Source organism: Euprymna scolopes, chromosome 13 (genome assembly GCF_053919585.1).
Source record: "Euprymna scolopes isolate OS-2025 chromosome 13, ASM5391958v1, whole genome shotgun sequence".
In the NCBI taxonomy this organism is placed as follows: Eukaryota; Metazoa; Mollusca; class Cephalopoda; order Sepiida; family Sepiolidae; genus Euprymna; species Euprymna scolopes.
Window position 1 is genome coordinate 66,641,504 of NC_136494.1, and position 13,703 is coordinate 66,655,206.

At 32.9% G+C, this 13,703-nt stretch overlaps 1 protein-coding gene across 3 annotated transcripts in view; it reads right to left on the reverse strand.

The window, feature by feature from the left end:
- LOC145292056 (malignant fibrous histiocytoma-amplified sequence 1 homolog) overlaps nucleotides 1–13,703 on the reverse strand; it is a 70,781-nt gene that overhangs the window by 39,678 nt on the left and 17,400 nt on the right. Inside the window, exon 2 of one of the 3 annotated variants that reach the window (XM_080138100.1) lies at nucleotides 5,545–5,561. The exons of the other annotated variants lie outside the window; for them this stretch is intronic. The gene's annotated coding sequence lies outside the window, so the exon portion shown is untranslated. The remainder of the gene's footprint in view (nucleotides 1–5,544; nucleotides 5,562–13,703) is intronic. 3 annotated transcript variants of the gene reach the window in all.

Consider the following 13,703-nt stretch of genomic DNA (forward strand, 5'->3'; position numbering starts at 1 on the left):
CTTAAATTTATCTTCATAATAACACTGTCAGATAAAATATTGTCTGTGAAAATTCATGTTCAAACACAACTGTGTAAATCTAACATTTTAAATCTATATATCTTTAAAAGTGAAAATGTCTGTCTGTGAACATTTCCCTTTCAAATAACTCAATTTTCAGTCTACAGACTCGAAATTTGACATAACGGGTATTGAAATTTGTGAAAATCATTTTGATCGGTTTTCGGACAGAAATTTGGCTGTTAAGGGGTCAAAGTTCAACGATTTGACCTTTGAGAACTCTACTAAACTCCTCCGCCTATTTTGGGTCTAAACACTTGAAATTTTAGATATAGGTTACTTGGATATGGATCTAACTTTATTATTTGATTTGAGCCCAAAACAAAAAAGTTAAGGGGTCATAATTGGGGTCAAAGTTTTTAAAAAATGACCACTGCGGTCTCAAATTACTCAGCCAATTTTTGGTCTAAACATTTGAAATTTTACATAAAGTGTATTCAAATATATGGCAAGCTTTCTAGTCGTTTTTTTTTTTGCTGAAAATTTGGCTTCCAAGAGGTCAAAGTTCAAAAGATTTTACCTTTACAGTCTATCTATCAAACTATTAAGCCAATTTTGGGTCTAAACATTTGAAATTTTACATAAAGAGTATTCAGACATGCAGCAAGCTTTTGTATCAGTTTGAGGCAAAAATTTGGCTGGCAAGAGGTCAAAGTTTACAGAATTGACCTTTTCAGACTCTACCAAACTCCTCTGCCAATTTTGTGTTTAAACACTTGAAATTTTAGATGTAGGTTACTTGGACATTGGTCAAACATTTCAATTTAATTTGAGCCCAAAACAATGTTAAGGGGTCAAAGTTAAAAAAATTAAGGAAGCCTATTGAATAGAAAGGCATTATCGTACATATTCACACTTTTTAATATAAACAAAACAGATAAAATTATGAACACTACATAGGGCCCGAGCAAAGCCGGGCGGAACTGCTAGTATTTTATTATTTTTAAATAATTTTATTTCATTGATGTAATGACCAAACGATAAGCTAAGTAATTCAACTTTACAAAAAATAAGGGGAAAAAATAAATTGGTATTTGGGAGGAGGGGGGGGGTACTCTTTTTACACCAGACAGGACATATTGCCACTTGGATGCCACTTTGGGATTCTATCTAACAGAGAACTGTGGGGAGTTAAGCAATGAGATGTCTGTTCACATTATATTTAAAGTTAGTACAGTCAGGAAAGCAGGAAACTGAGGAAATTTCAATTATTAGAGTAGATTTGGTTGGTTGGTTGTTTTTGTTTTACGGCATATCAACCCTTTTCGGGTTATTTAATGTCGAATCCAAAGATTTTGAAGAAAAAATTTTTTTAATAGAATATATTTGTTGTTTTCACGTCTCTATTTAACCCATAGTTGGGACCCTAACAGGTACTACCACTCCGGGTCAGAGTGGACCTGGGAGCAATGGTAATTAAAGGGTGGCTCCACACTCCTCAAAGCCCACAAGCTGGGGCCTCACCACTGGATATAGTTTAAGGTCATATCCAGGATCCCCACTGAGGGACTTTTACTGTCTGCAGGGGGGCAGTCAGCGTATTCTAATGCCCCACCGACAGGGCCTATTAGAGTAGAAGGTTTTCTGGCATCTAGAGACCTCAACAGTGAAGGGGAGGGATTTTGTTGCTTATAAGGAGTATGCATGCCAAGGAAGCACAAGTGCTATGAGTTTATCAGAGCACATTCCATTAAAGTTTTCGTAAAACAGACAAGTATGCAACATTGTGTTGCATAGTTGGAGCTTCAATAGCAATTGAAGATATATATATATATATATATATATATATATATATATATTAATGGCCTCTGTTTTGTCTCAAGAGACAATTGATATCCCCTGCACATATCATTATGAAGCAAGGGTTGCGCAATCCCTATCCACATCTTTCCTAAGTCGGTACTACCTGATTCCAGTAGCAAAGAGAAGTTTGTTTAGGATAACTCGAAACAATGCGAAGATAAGTGGAAAGCACATACAGCTATTTCCAAATGATCACCCATTTTAGTATGCGCCAAATTCAACAGGAACCGGTGTGTTAGTGTGATTATGCTGTGTGTGTGTGTGTATATATATATATATATATATACACTCCTATAAATTTGTGTTTTTTTGTGTGTGTATTGATATTCATATTAAAAACTCTCTTCTCTATTTATTTAAAAAGAAAATACAATTTTCTTATATATGGGTCGTGGAATTGAATTCACTACCAAAGATCTAGCTAATTTGCATATTCTTTTAAACATTTATTTTAATTCCGTAATAGTTTTTTTCGGTTTTCTCATGGGATGATCATCTTTAGTTAACTATTACGTGTAATTATATTCATGCAGATATTATACTTGATTTGCATAATATTTGCGTAAAAAGGTTACAGCAAACACAAAATTGTTTCCATACATATTTATGTATACATATATATATAAAAGTGAAAGTGTTTGTCTGTCTGTGTGTACAGTTCCCTACGCAATAACTCTGTCAATTTTTAGTCTACAGACTCAAAATTTGATATACAGGGTATTGAGATTTGGGAAAATCTTTGTAATCGGTTTTCGGCGAGAAATTTGGCTGTTAAGTGGTCAAAGTCTTTGTTTTATTGCTGTTCAGTGATATGGGGGTGGGGCACTTTAATGATATCTCATCAGGTATTATTCTAAACACTTCCACATCCAGCAGACTAACTCCTTCCCCTCCCAATTTTTTTTCTGATCTGTAGAATTACCACATGTTTTGGTGCTTATCTAGTTTACAACCCAATCTCCAACAACTTCACATTGGCATCTTCTGGCAAGTTAAGCAAGCAGCTGAAAGATACTGAAGCAAAGATTGGCAGATAATTCAAAACGCGGTGTCCCTTCCTTCCTCATGTTAAGAATAGTTTTCTATTTGGAAAGCCATTCTTAAGATGGGGAAAAAGGAGGATTTCATGCCAAGATAGCATGTTGAAAGTAATTTTTGATTTAAAAAAAAAATTTTTTTAATTCTTGATTTAATGAAATTCACACTTTCATTGAAAATTATCTTCTAACAGCTGATTGGCTAATAGCTTCAGCATCTTCCGGATGCTTACATAACCTGTCGCAAGATGCCAATGATGCAGAGTTCTCAGAGATTGAGTTGTAAACTGGATAAGCACCTCAAGTTTTTGACAATTACCTTAGTGGCATCTTTAAGGAGTTAAGTATTTATATTAATAGCTACTTAATTTCTGCTAAAAAAAAAATAAAAAATAACTTGCATATCCCTTTGTTATTCATCAATTAATTGCTGCATGAGAGGGAGGATGGTGTTGCAGTGAGGCCTGAAGGTGGTTACTGGATCAGCGGGGCAGAAAGGTTAATCTCCGGCTCTGTGCTTTCTGCCATCTTCTCTGCCTGACTGTTTTTCCAAGCCTGTGTCTGTAGATCACGTCGGGGTCACCACTTGTTGCAGTGAAGCCTGAAGGTGGTTAGCCAACTGACCGTGCAACTAAATAGACATCAGACACAAGGACAAGGAAGAAAACAACAGAACAAAGAAGAATGACAAACGTGGGTAGTTTAGTTTAAAGACGAAGTTTCGCCTTTTATTTAGGCAGACAAAAGGGTGGTAAATGCGAATTTTTTCACTGGGCGACGTTGGTCCGGGGTCCGTCGCCGGTGTATTCCGTCAGGGGGATGCTTGTCGGTTCGCCGTGAGCTGGAATGCTGGGATGACGTCGGAGAAGTCGGCGTGGTAACTGGTGCGGGTGATTGGTCGACTTGGGTCCGACTGGGACCGTACTGATGTGTAGGCCTCAGGTTATGAGAGGAATGGACGGACGAATTGGCAACACTGAGGGTTCATTGTTCATCAGGTACGGACGGGCGCTCGGATCGGACAGTCACTGAGAAAGGTGTCAGTGTATGAGAGGTACGGACGGACGAATTGGCAACACTGAGGGTTCAGTATTCATCAGGTACGGACGGGCGCTCGGATCAGACAGTCACTGAGAAAGGTGTCAGTGTATGAGAGGTGCGGACGACATGGAGACCGGAGTCGTAGTGATGAGGTGGACTTCTACGGCGTGGAGACCGGAGCCACCTACGGCGTGGAGACCGGAGCCACCTACGGCGTGGAGACCGGAGCCACAGCAGTGGTGGTGGACTTCTACGGCGTGGAGACCGGAGCCACAGCAGTGGTGGTGGACTGGACTGCTACAGTGAAGAGACTGGAGTCACAGTAATTGCGCGAGCGTCGAACGGTGAGGGGACCGTGAGCAAGTGCAGAGCTTTGCCGAGACCAAGCTGCCGAGCGGTGAAAAATATCGCCGTAATATTCAGGGGACTGCTAGTCACCGGGAGCGGGCCGGAAGTTGTTTCTAAACAACAGTTAATATTAATTCTCGGATGTGTTCTTTACAAACAGTCGATGCTGAAGGAGTTCGTTGTTTGTATTTCACAAAGTTTTTCTAGGAAATTAAAGTTTGTTGTTTTGTTTTTTTTGTAGAAAAGATGTCTTTTTTAAATTTCTTTTCTAAAACGGGGCTCTGGAATCACGTGACGGCTGCTGATATTACTTGCTACTGCTGATTTCGGCGGAGGCTGTCAGTGGCTGGTCGTCTGTTGTGCTGTTGTTGTTGGTTACTTGCTACTGCTGATTTCGGCGGAGGCTGTCAGTGGCTGGTCGTCTGTTGTGCTGTTGTTGTTGTTGTTGTTGTTGTTAGTGGCCAAGTCGCGACAATGGCAATAACTTTTTTTTTTTTTTTCAAACCGAGTAAAATAAATATTTATAAAAAGTCAAAATTTTTTTGCTTGATATAAAATGACAAGTGTCCATTGTGATAAAATTAATTTTGAAGAGTAAGACAGAAATAGTTTGTTGTTTTAATGTGAATTGTGAATAAAACTTTAATGTAAAAAGTTTGCCTATTTTTTCAATGCTTAATTTATTTGTTAAAAAAAAAAAAATTCTAACATTTTTCCCAATCATTTTTGATAAACAGAGTATTCTAGTATTCAACAAAAAAGTATCTTCAGTTGTTTTTACAAATCGAAAAAGACAGGAAATATATCTATGAAAAGCTGGTAATCACTTATATTAAGCTACTAGAGCCATTGCTTTGAGACATCTCATAGGAAATAGACAGTGTTAACCAATTTGGTGTCCCCGCCAAAATATACTGACATGATTTCCTGTTTGTTTCATTTCAACATAATCTTTAAATATAAATAAGCATATTCGTAAACATATTTTTAAAATAAATATGTTTATTTACTTTTATTAATTTTTCACATATTTTTTTCCCAAATATGTTTATTTGTATATATTTGTTAAAAATATCTATTTACAGACACATTTAAAAAAAAAAAAAAAAAATGAATAGTAAACGTATTATATGAATATTTTTCAACAAATTTGTCAAATATGTTTCTTTACTTTTATGAATTTATCCAATATAACTGTTTTGAATATATTTACAGACGCATTTTCACAGAAATGAATGAATGAATGTCTACTTACAGTTCCAAAAATTATATCTGTAATATTTGAAAAAAAAAAAAAGAAACGTAAACATTTGCAAAAAAAATGTAAATAAACATTTATTGGAAAAAAGAAAAAATATTATGAATATCCCTGTTTATTATATTCAAAAACAATATTTTTTATCAAAAACTTGTGCGAAAATGAAATGACACAAATTTGTGCCCCCTGAACGTACATAACTTCAACAAACCCTCTTAGAAACAAAATCTTAGCCCTTCACTATTGAGGTCCCTAAATGCCAGAAAGCTTTCTACTCTAACAGTTTCTTCCCTTTAACAGCTAGACTTTGGTATTCCCTTTTTGCTACCTGCTTCCCTGATTGTACTGGTATGCAGAAATTTAAATGTAATGTAAACCAGCATCTTGTTAATCTTTCCTAGGCATGGTCTCAAATAGTAGCCTCTTACATCCAAGTGGCGATATGCATTGTTAGGGGTGAATGTGAATAAAAAAAAAAAAAATTTAATTGTGGAACGTAATTGGGTGAAGTGAATATTTGGGACAAAAAAAAAATCATAAAAGTAAATAAAAATATTTATTTAAAAAAAAAAAAATTTAATTGTGGAACGTAATTGGGTGAAGTGAATATTTGGGACAAAAAAAAATCATAAAAGTAAATAAAAATATTTATTTAAAAAAAAAAAATTTAATTGTGGAACGTAATTCGGTGAAGTGAATATTTGGGACAAAAAAAAATCATAAAAGTAAATAAAAATATTTATTTAAAAAAAAAAAAATTTAATTGTGGAACGTAATTGGGTGAAGTGAATATTTGGGACAAAAAAAATCATAAAAGTAAATAAAAATATTTATTTAAAAAAAAAAAAAAAAGTCATATAGAAATGAAACTATTTCAACAGGGAGACCGAATTTGCTGATACTGTCTATTTCCTATGAAAAGTCATGAAGCAATGGATAGAGGAGGTTAAGCTATCCAAAGTATGTCAAGTGATGGGGAAATAATTCAAAGCTAATCCATATTAATCAGCTAATAGTGGAATGTGCATTCAGATTCATAGTTTTCCTACAATGAGGACAAGATTTTAAACAAACGCAAATCGTATATAATAAAACGTGAATAAAACCACAAGACATATCATCAAATTCACTTATATATGGTGAGATTTTTGTAATATTTTATCTTTATCATCATCAGATTTTCTGAGGATCGAGTGAAGATATTTTTTTAATCTTTACATAGACATAAGAGATAAAGGGAAGGGAAAACAGACAAGAAAAAAAGATAGACTCATGTAAGAGGAAAAAAGGCTAAAGTAATGAGTGGGTCAAATTACTTTTAAACTTACAAAGTTCATGGGAGGAGGAGGCAAAGAAGGGATAAAAACAGACTAAAAATAAGAAAGAGTACAGAACAGCAAGAAAAGAAGGGGAGGGGGCATTTTATGTGTTTTGATAGCATGCTCTAAGCCACCAACATAAAGCAGGTTTTCCATTAAAGTCATGTGATCTGCTGACATCACAGAATAAGGTACCATGGCCACAGTGTTAAGTGATAGACAACTACTATGAAGGACGGTCATTTTCTGGTTTAATTCTTAAAGAAATTGCTGAAGGATTTATAAAACTGGTCCAAAAATCACAATATTTTCTGTTCCAAAAGATAAAGAATTATTTCATATTTGAACACATGCAATTAAAAAAAGTATTTTTTGGCAGGAAAATACTGTGAAGTTTAATATTTTTGAAAAATGTATTTAATTATTCATTTATATGCTACTTCAATATTGGGTTAAAAATGCACCAGTTTTCAAATAATTGTTTTTTACAACCCTTTTTCTTGATAGAAAGTTACAAATTTTAATTTATATCATTTTTTTTTAATTTTAAAATTTGTTAAATAATTTTTCAATCTATTCTCTTAATAATAATTTTTTTTTTCATAAAGTATCATAAATATATTTTGGAGATATCTCTAGTTTTCAATACGGCGGAGGTGGATTAATAAACTTTTAAATTTTAGTCTTGATCATAATTTTATGTTACGTTAATTTCTTTCTTTTAAATTCATTAAATTCTGTTAAAACTTTTTGTGTGTATGTATAAAAAATAATGTTCCAAGCTTATTTCTATCAGGAAGTTTCTTTTGCTTTGTATAATAATATTTTTTGAAACTATTTCAAAAGTATTTAGCAAAGAAAGGCAAACATATTTCCATAAAAAGTGTTTATCCCATTAGGTGTATATATATTCATTTCTAAATAGTTTTAGGTTTGCTGTATCAACTAGTTTTATAAAACTTGAAAAATTAATCAGTTTTTGATAATTATGCAGAATACAGATCATGCTGAAATAATCTTATAATTTAAAAACCCATTTTTAATTAAATTATTCAGATTTTTCTATGAATTTGATTAAAAAAATATTTCTGCATTAGCATTTTTTGTATTTAAATTATGTTTAAATTTAAACTGTTTATATATTTGGTAATTTATCGTTCATTTTGATTTTGTAAAATTATTGTTTATTTTTAATTTGTTTGTTTAATTATTATTTGTTTAGTGCTTAAATGTATGATTTAGTTTTTGCAATATTGTGCTCCAAACATACATAATTGTACATATATAATTTTTTTTTTTAATACTGAACTAGCAGGACCCGTGTACTGGCATTGCCCAGAGAAAATATAGCACAAACCCACAACAGCTACATTTACCCCTCCCACTCCCCAAAAAACGAAATAACTTTTGCTTGTCTAGTGCATTATCGTGAGTCACATACATTACAGACTATTGATAGACAGCTAAAAAATATTAACACAAAATACAGGTAGATAGCGGCGGCTGCAGGTGGTAGTCATTCCCAGCTTAAGAAAATTGCAGGCACTGGTGGTATTGGTCAAAATGAAAGCATCTGGATTTCAGTCTTGCATTGTCTGGCAGTGGTACTGTCATCTAGTGGCGGTTATTACCGTTATCTGTGATAACTAGGGGATAGTGATCTTTTTAGGTGGTTACTGTTAGTTGATAGCACAGATAGATTCTGGTGGGAACTGTCAGTTATTGCTGTATTTGAGGCGGTTAGTTGTGGGCACTGGCTGCCCTAACTTTTTGTCACAGTCATCAAGTGTTGGTGAATGGCAGCCATGATTGATGTAAAGTCTGCTGCGTTGGTGTAGATGTTATATTGCAACATGTGTTTTGTAAGTATGCAAAATATGGACTGTGCCATACTGTACTTATACTGTATACGTTGGGCATTATTTACTTAATTGTTAGATGCCTCCCATGTTAAGACTGGGTCAATAAATAATAACATTAGCATTTCAGCATGGTCTGTATTCTGCATAAGTACCCGTGTGTAAAATGGTAAGAGCCTAAATGTGAGCTAGTATGTTTATCTATGTATAAATTGTAACAGTATATGTATCTATTAATTATAAAGTTATCTTGAGGGATTTCTTGATATGCCCAATCAGGCTTCGTTGATGAAGGTAAAAACCTGCACAAACAATGGCGGCAATCCAAAAATCTTGCCGATAGTAAATTATGCGTGTACATTTCGGAAAAATTGAAAGGAATTTTGAAGTATTTAACTGGTGAATCGGAAGTGATACATGAGAAAAGCCCTTTATTAAATTAAGAACATGTCCCATTTGGAAAACTTAAAAGAAATTTTTAAGCAAAATCCCTTTATGCAATCAATAATGCAAGAAATTATCTATAAGTTTTACGTAGGAGAGGAGGAAGAAAGAAGGAAATGACAGAAACAAATAAAAAAAAAAAAACAGCATTTGTATTTACATACGAGCATTGAAGAATGACTGAATGGCGAAAAAAATGAAAAAGACGGCAAAGAATATAAAAAAAGACGAAGATGAAAAATACAAAGATGTTGAAGAAGACGAAAAAGATAAAGAAGAAAATAGTGTGTCCCTTAAATATCCCATAAGAAACTGTGTGTAAGTTTTGTGTAAGGGAAGAGGACAAAAAAAAAACGAAGAAAATGACCAATAGCACATCTGGTTAGCATCCCGTAAGAAATTCTGTGATGTAAATAATCTTATAATCGATGTAGTATGACTGTTTGATTTATGTCATCTCGTTTTGTTTTTAACCGTTCGAAAAATACTGAAAACTGATATTCTCTAAATCCGAAAAAAGCAAGCGGACATAAAGGAATGAACAAACTTTTCGAAGGGAGCATTCGTTATTTCATGAACTGGAAACAAAAGCTAATGTCAAATGTATCTATCGATGACCCAAATACGGACGATGAAGTAACAAAACTTCCAGACCACGTAGAGAACTTCCTGGTTACGAATGAGTAAGAATAGAAAATAATTAAGGAGAAAAAGTTTTGCTACCTCTGATAACTAAGATGTAGTTTGGATTGTGACGCTTCTAGGAATTAATATAAGATTTTATAATGGATGAATGCAGCTACAAATACGTGCAAAAGCTACATGAGAAAGTGGCTAATAGTCCGATCATAATGAATTTATATGTAGCAAATATTTAATGATTTTCTTAAATGCCTAAAAGAAAAAAAACACATTAAATTGAATAATCGTACAGAATGGACTCATTTTAAAACAAGAAATTATTTGATACACACCATCTCTATGTTTGTTTATCGACAAGTTATCTTATGAAAAAGGAAAGCCCCTCCCATTCAGAATAAAACGCACCCTACATAAAAAATATATCTCCCACCTCTTTTCTTTAAATCTTTCCTTAATATTAAAAATCAACAAATAAAACAACTGTATATTGTGTATATTTGTTTACAAATGATATGTGCGCTGGCAGTCAACCAGTGTCGATTGCGATGCTCGTGATTTCTGGGGTCCTTGTTTCGTACTTTGTCCATATCACCCTACTGTAATTTACCAATAAAGAAAACCATAGGCGAATTTTCTCGCCTTCTTATTTGATAAGGGCTTTGGCATCTTCCAACTGTTTACATAAACGGTCAAGAAAAAAAAAAACAAATGAAAAGTCAGTTTTGTTTGGTTAAAATAAAAGCTGTACCAGTACCACCTGAAAAACAAATTGTGTTTACAAAATCTAACAAAATATTAGAGTTACTGCCCTTTTCAGGTGATATGTCTACCTTTACGCTTCGTCATCAGAATCTGTTTATGCTCAATTTTAATACTAGTAAACAAAGCGTCTTCTAAAAATAAAATAAATCAGTATTTTATTCAATAAAATTTATTTTAAAAAAGAAGGCCAAAATAGTTTTAAACAAATAAAAACTAGAAAAGAATACATCTATTTTTAACTTTTTGAGAAATTCCGCAATGGCATCTCAAAATAATCTTCGACAGTTTGGTTACAGGTTTTCCAATGCTTTCTAAATTTCTTTCGATAAAAAAAAAAAAAAATTTTTTAAATGCATGTTAATATCTCAATTTTTTTTTTTTTTTTTCATGAATAAGAATACCAGATTGAAGACTAGATACAAAATTGCGCACATGTGATTTAAAGAAAAAGTAGAGGAGAAAAAGCGACAATTGCGGTTATTTGAAAGAAAATGGCATTATTTAAGTTTGGACATAATTCAAAACAACGTCAGGGAAGACACTCTTTCTGGCATTGGACCAAAGTGTAGTGTATGTTCTAAGACAGAGGCAAGAATCCTTCTAGACCGAGGCAATTTTTATCTTTGTTTCCAATCCACCCCCCTCCTCCAATAAAAATAACCTTTTATGGATACCTTTGACTTTATAGAGAGGATTTTTTTTTTTCCACAATGGTCACCACTTATCAAGGCCCGGAAGCCACTCAGGGATAAGGATTATTGCAAGTACATTACGTTAGTGTGGAGATTTGATGAAGTGTTTACTTAAGGGGGCGGTTCATTAGGAATTTGTTAACTTTGGACTCGAAGACATCCAAGTTGTAGTCAGGTGGGAAGCAAGCAGACGGAACAGAGTTCCACAGGTGTGCAGTTCTAAGAAAGAAGCTTTGTTCATGGAATCCACGTTTTGATTTAGGCACAGATAAAGAGCGGGGGAAATTTTTCACAGTGGATTAGGCTAGACGGGTGTTTTTCGTGAGAGATTGGCGAGGGGGGACCAGAGATTGGAGTTCAGACGAGCACCTGCCATGGAAATAACGATAAAACAAGGATAGGCTCGCAACATCTCTTCTGTGGGAGAGAGGTTGCAGGCTAGAGAAAAGGGCATCCCCCACAGTTGGTTAAATAAGTGCAAATCACAGGCTATTTCAAGTCATTCTTTAAAAAGGGGCACCGGGTAGAAACAAAAATATCTGTAGACCCCCCCCCCAAAAAAAAAAAAAAATGACTGCACGGAGGGTAGGAACAATAATGCCTAAGATTATGGTATCTTCAGATTGAACAGATACTATGCATTGATTATTTTTTTTTAAATAACTTGGTGTGTATGTTATTAAAAAATAATACTAAAAACATGAAGGTTTTAGTTCAACAGTGTAACATTAGAAAAAAAAAATAACCAAATATATCTCCTCTTTGCCTTGATTCGTCAGATTTTTCTTTCTGAAGTAGGGTATACAAAACAGATTACTTACAATTAATATTTACAATAAGTAAATTATAATGATAATGTGCGTATACATATATATTATACACACAGAAGGACAAAAGAAAAACGACAATATAAAGATATATACTAATGCATATACACTTAATCCTTCATACAATAGGGAGATTAAATTAATTAGGGGTTAAGAGATATATATGCTTTTTATACATATTTCAAAGCCTAATGCTTCTCATCAGAAAAGGAGAGAAGGTGTTAGGTAACGTATTAGAAATGTGACGTCACGTACCCTTAATTGATGTAATCACCATATTGAATGAAGAATTAAATTTATATGCATTAGCATATCTATTTATTATAATATGGAACTCAAATTGTGCGTTAAAACCATCTATCCAGTTTACAGCTTCGAGTTTGAAAAATTCTGCGCATGTATAAATAAATAAAATCAAAGCCATGAAAGCTTTCTTTTTAAAAAAAAACGACATTTTTTTTTTCACGTTTAAAATATGCAAATAAAAACAAAACTGTAAATGCCTTTTGCTTTTTTTTCACATCGGCATTTTACAAATTTTATTTGCATTTTTCATTGCAAGTTGGAATTGTTTTCAAACAAAAACAAAACAAACGTTTATGATTTAAACTATTTTAAAGTCTTTTATATATTCTGCAATTGACAGTTTAAAGACGTTAAAATTACTTGTGTATATATCAGATCAGCCTGCCTAGTCATTGAAACAGTTAATAAAAAGAAACTACTTAACTATAAACACATATCATCTAACTTTTTTATAAATGGAACATAACAAAAAATCGTACAATAAGTAACTGTTACCAAAGGCAATATATATGATATCTAATAGTTAACCAGTTGGTTAAAAAAAAGGAAGAAATTAAAACCATTTAACCAGTAAATCCTATTTCAGATCCTTTTAATTTCTCACTGTAGCTGTAACCAAATGCAATAGCAGTTACTTTTCTAAGTATTTGCTTTAGTTTTTTTACGATTTAAACTATTTTTAAGTCATTTTATTGCATTAGATTCTGTAATTGGCAGTTTAATAATGTTACAATTAGTTGCAAACTTTTATTAATACTTTGGAGCTAATACAAACAATACTTTTTAATGTGTTAAAAACAGGCAAAAGTTATAGTGGTTGAATTATGATAAGTGTTTTATGTCACACTTATAGAGTAATGTGGTATTGTGGTGACTAACGCATATTAATTCCTAACTGTGCATCGAACGGATACCATAATACTTAATTCACTGCACTTTATCATAACAATAAAACATTTGTCAATTAATAATTTTTAATTATATATATGAAATCAAGTGAGGATAATCAATCACAGACACACCTGAATATACTGAATCTATCTTGAATCTTGTAAATAATCGTTCCTCTTCAGTGCTTTACTTTTTTTTTTCATTTAAAATCATAAAATACACAATTTTTTTTTCATAATTTTCCAGTGAATGTTGAAACTAAAATACTAAGTAAATTTTATGTGTTACAAAAATAGAATAGAAAAAAAAATCATATTTACTTGTATCCCCACGAGAGCAAAAGCTGGATTGTGCGATTAAACATGTGCTAAGTTTATTTTTCGCGTTTAAAATATGCAAATAAAAACAAAACTG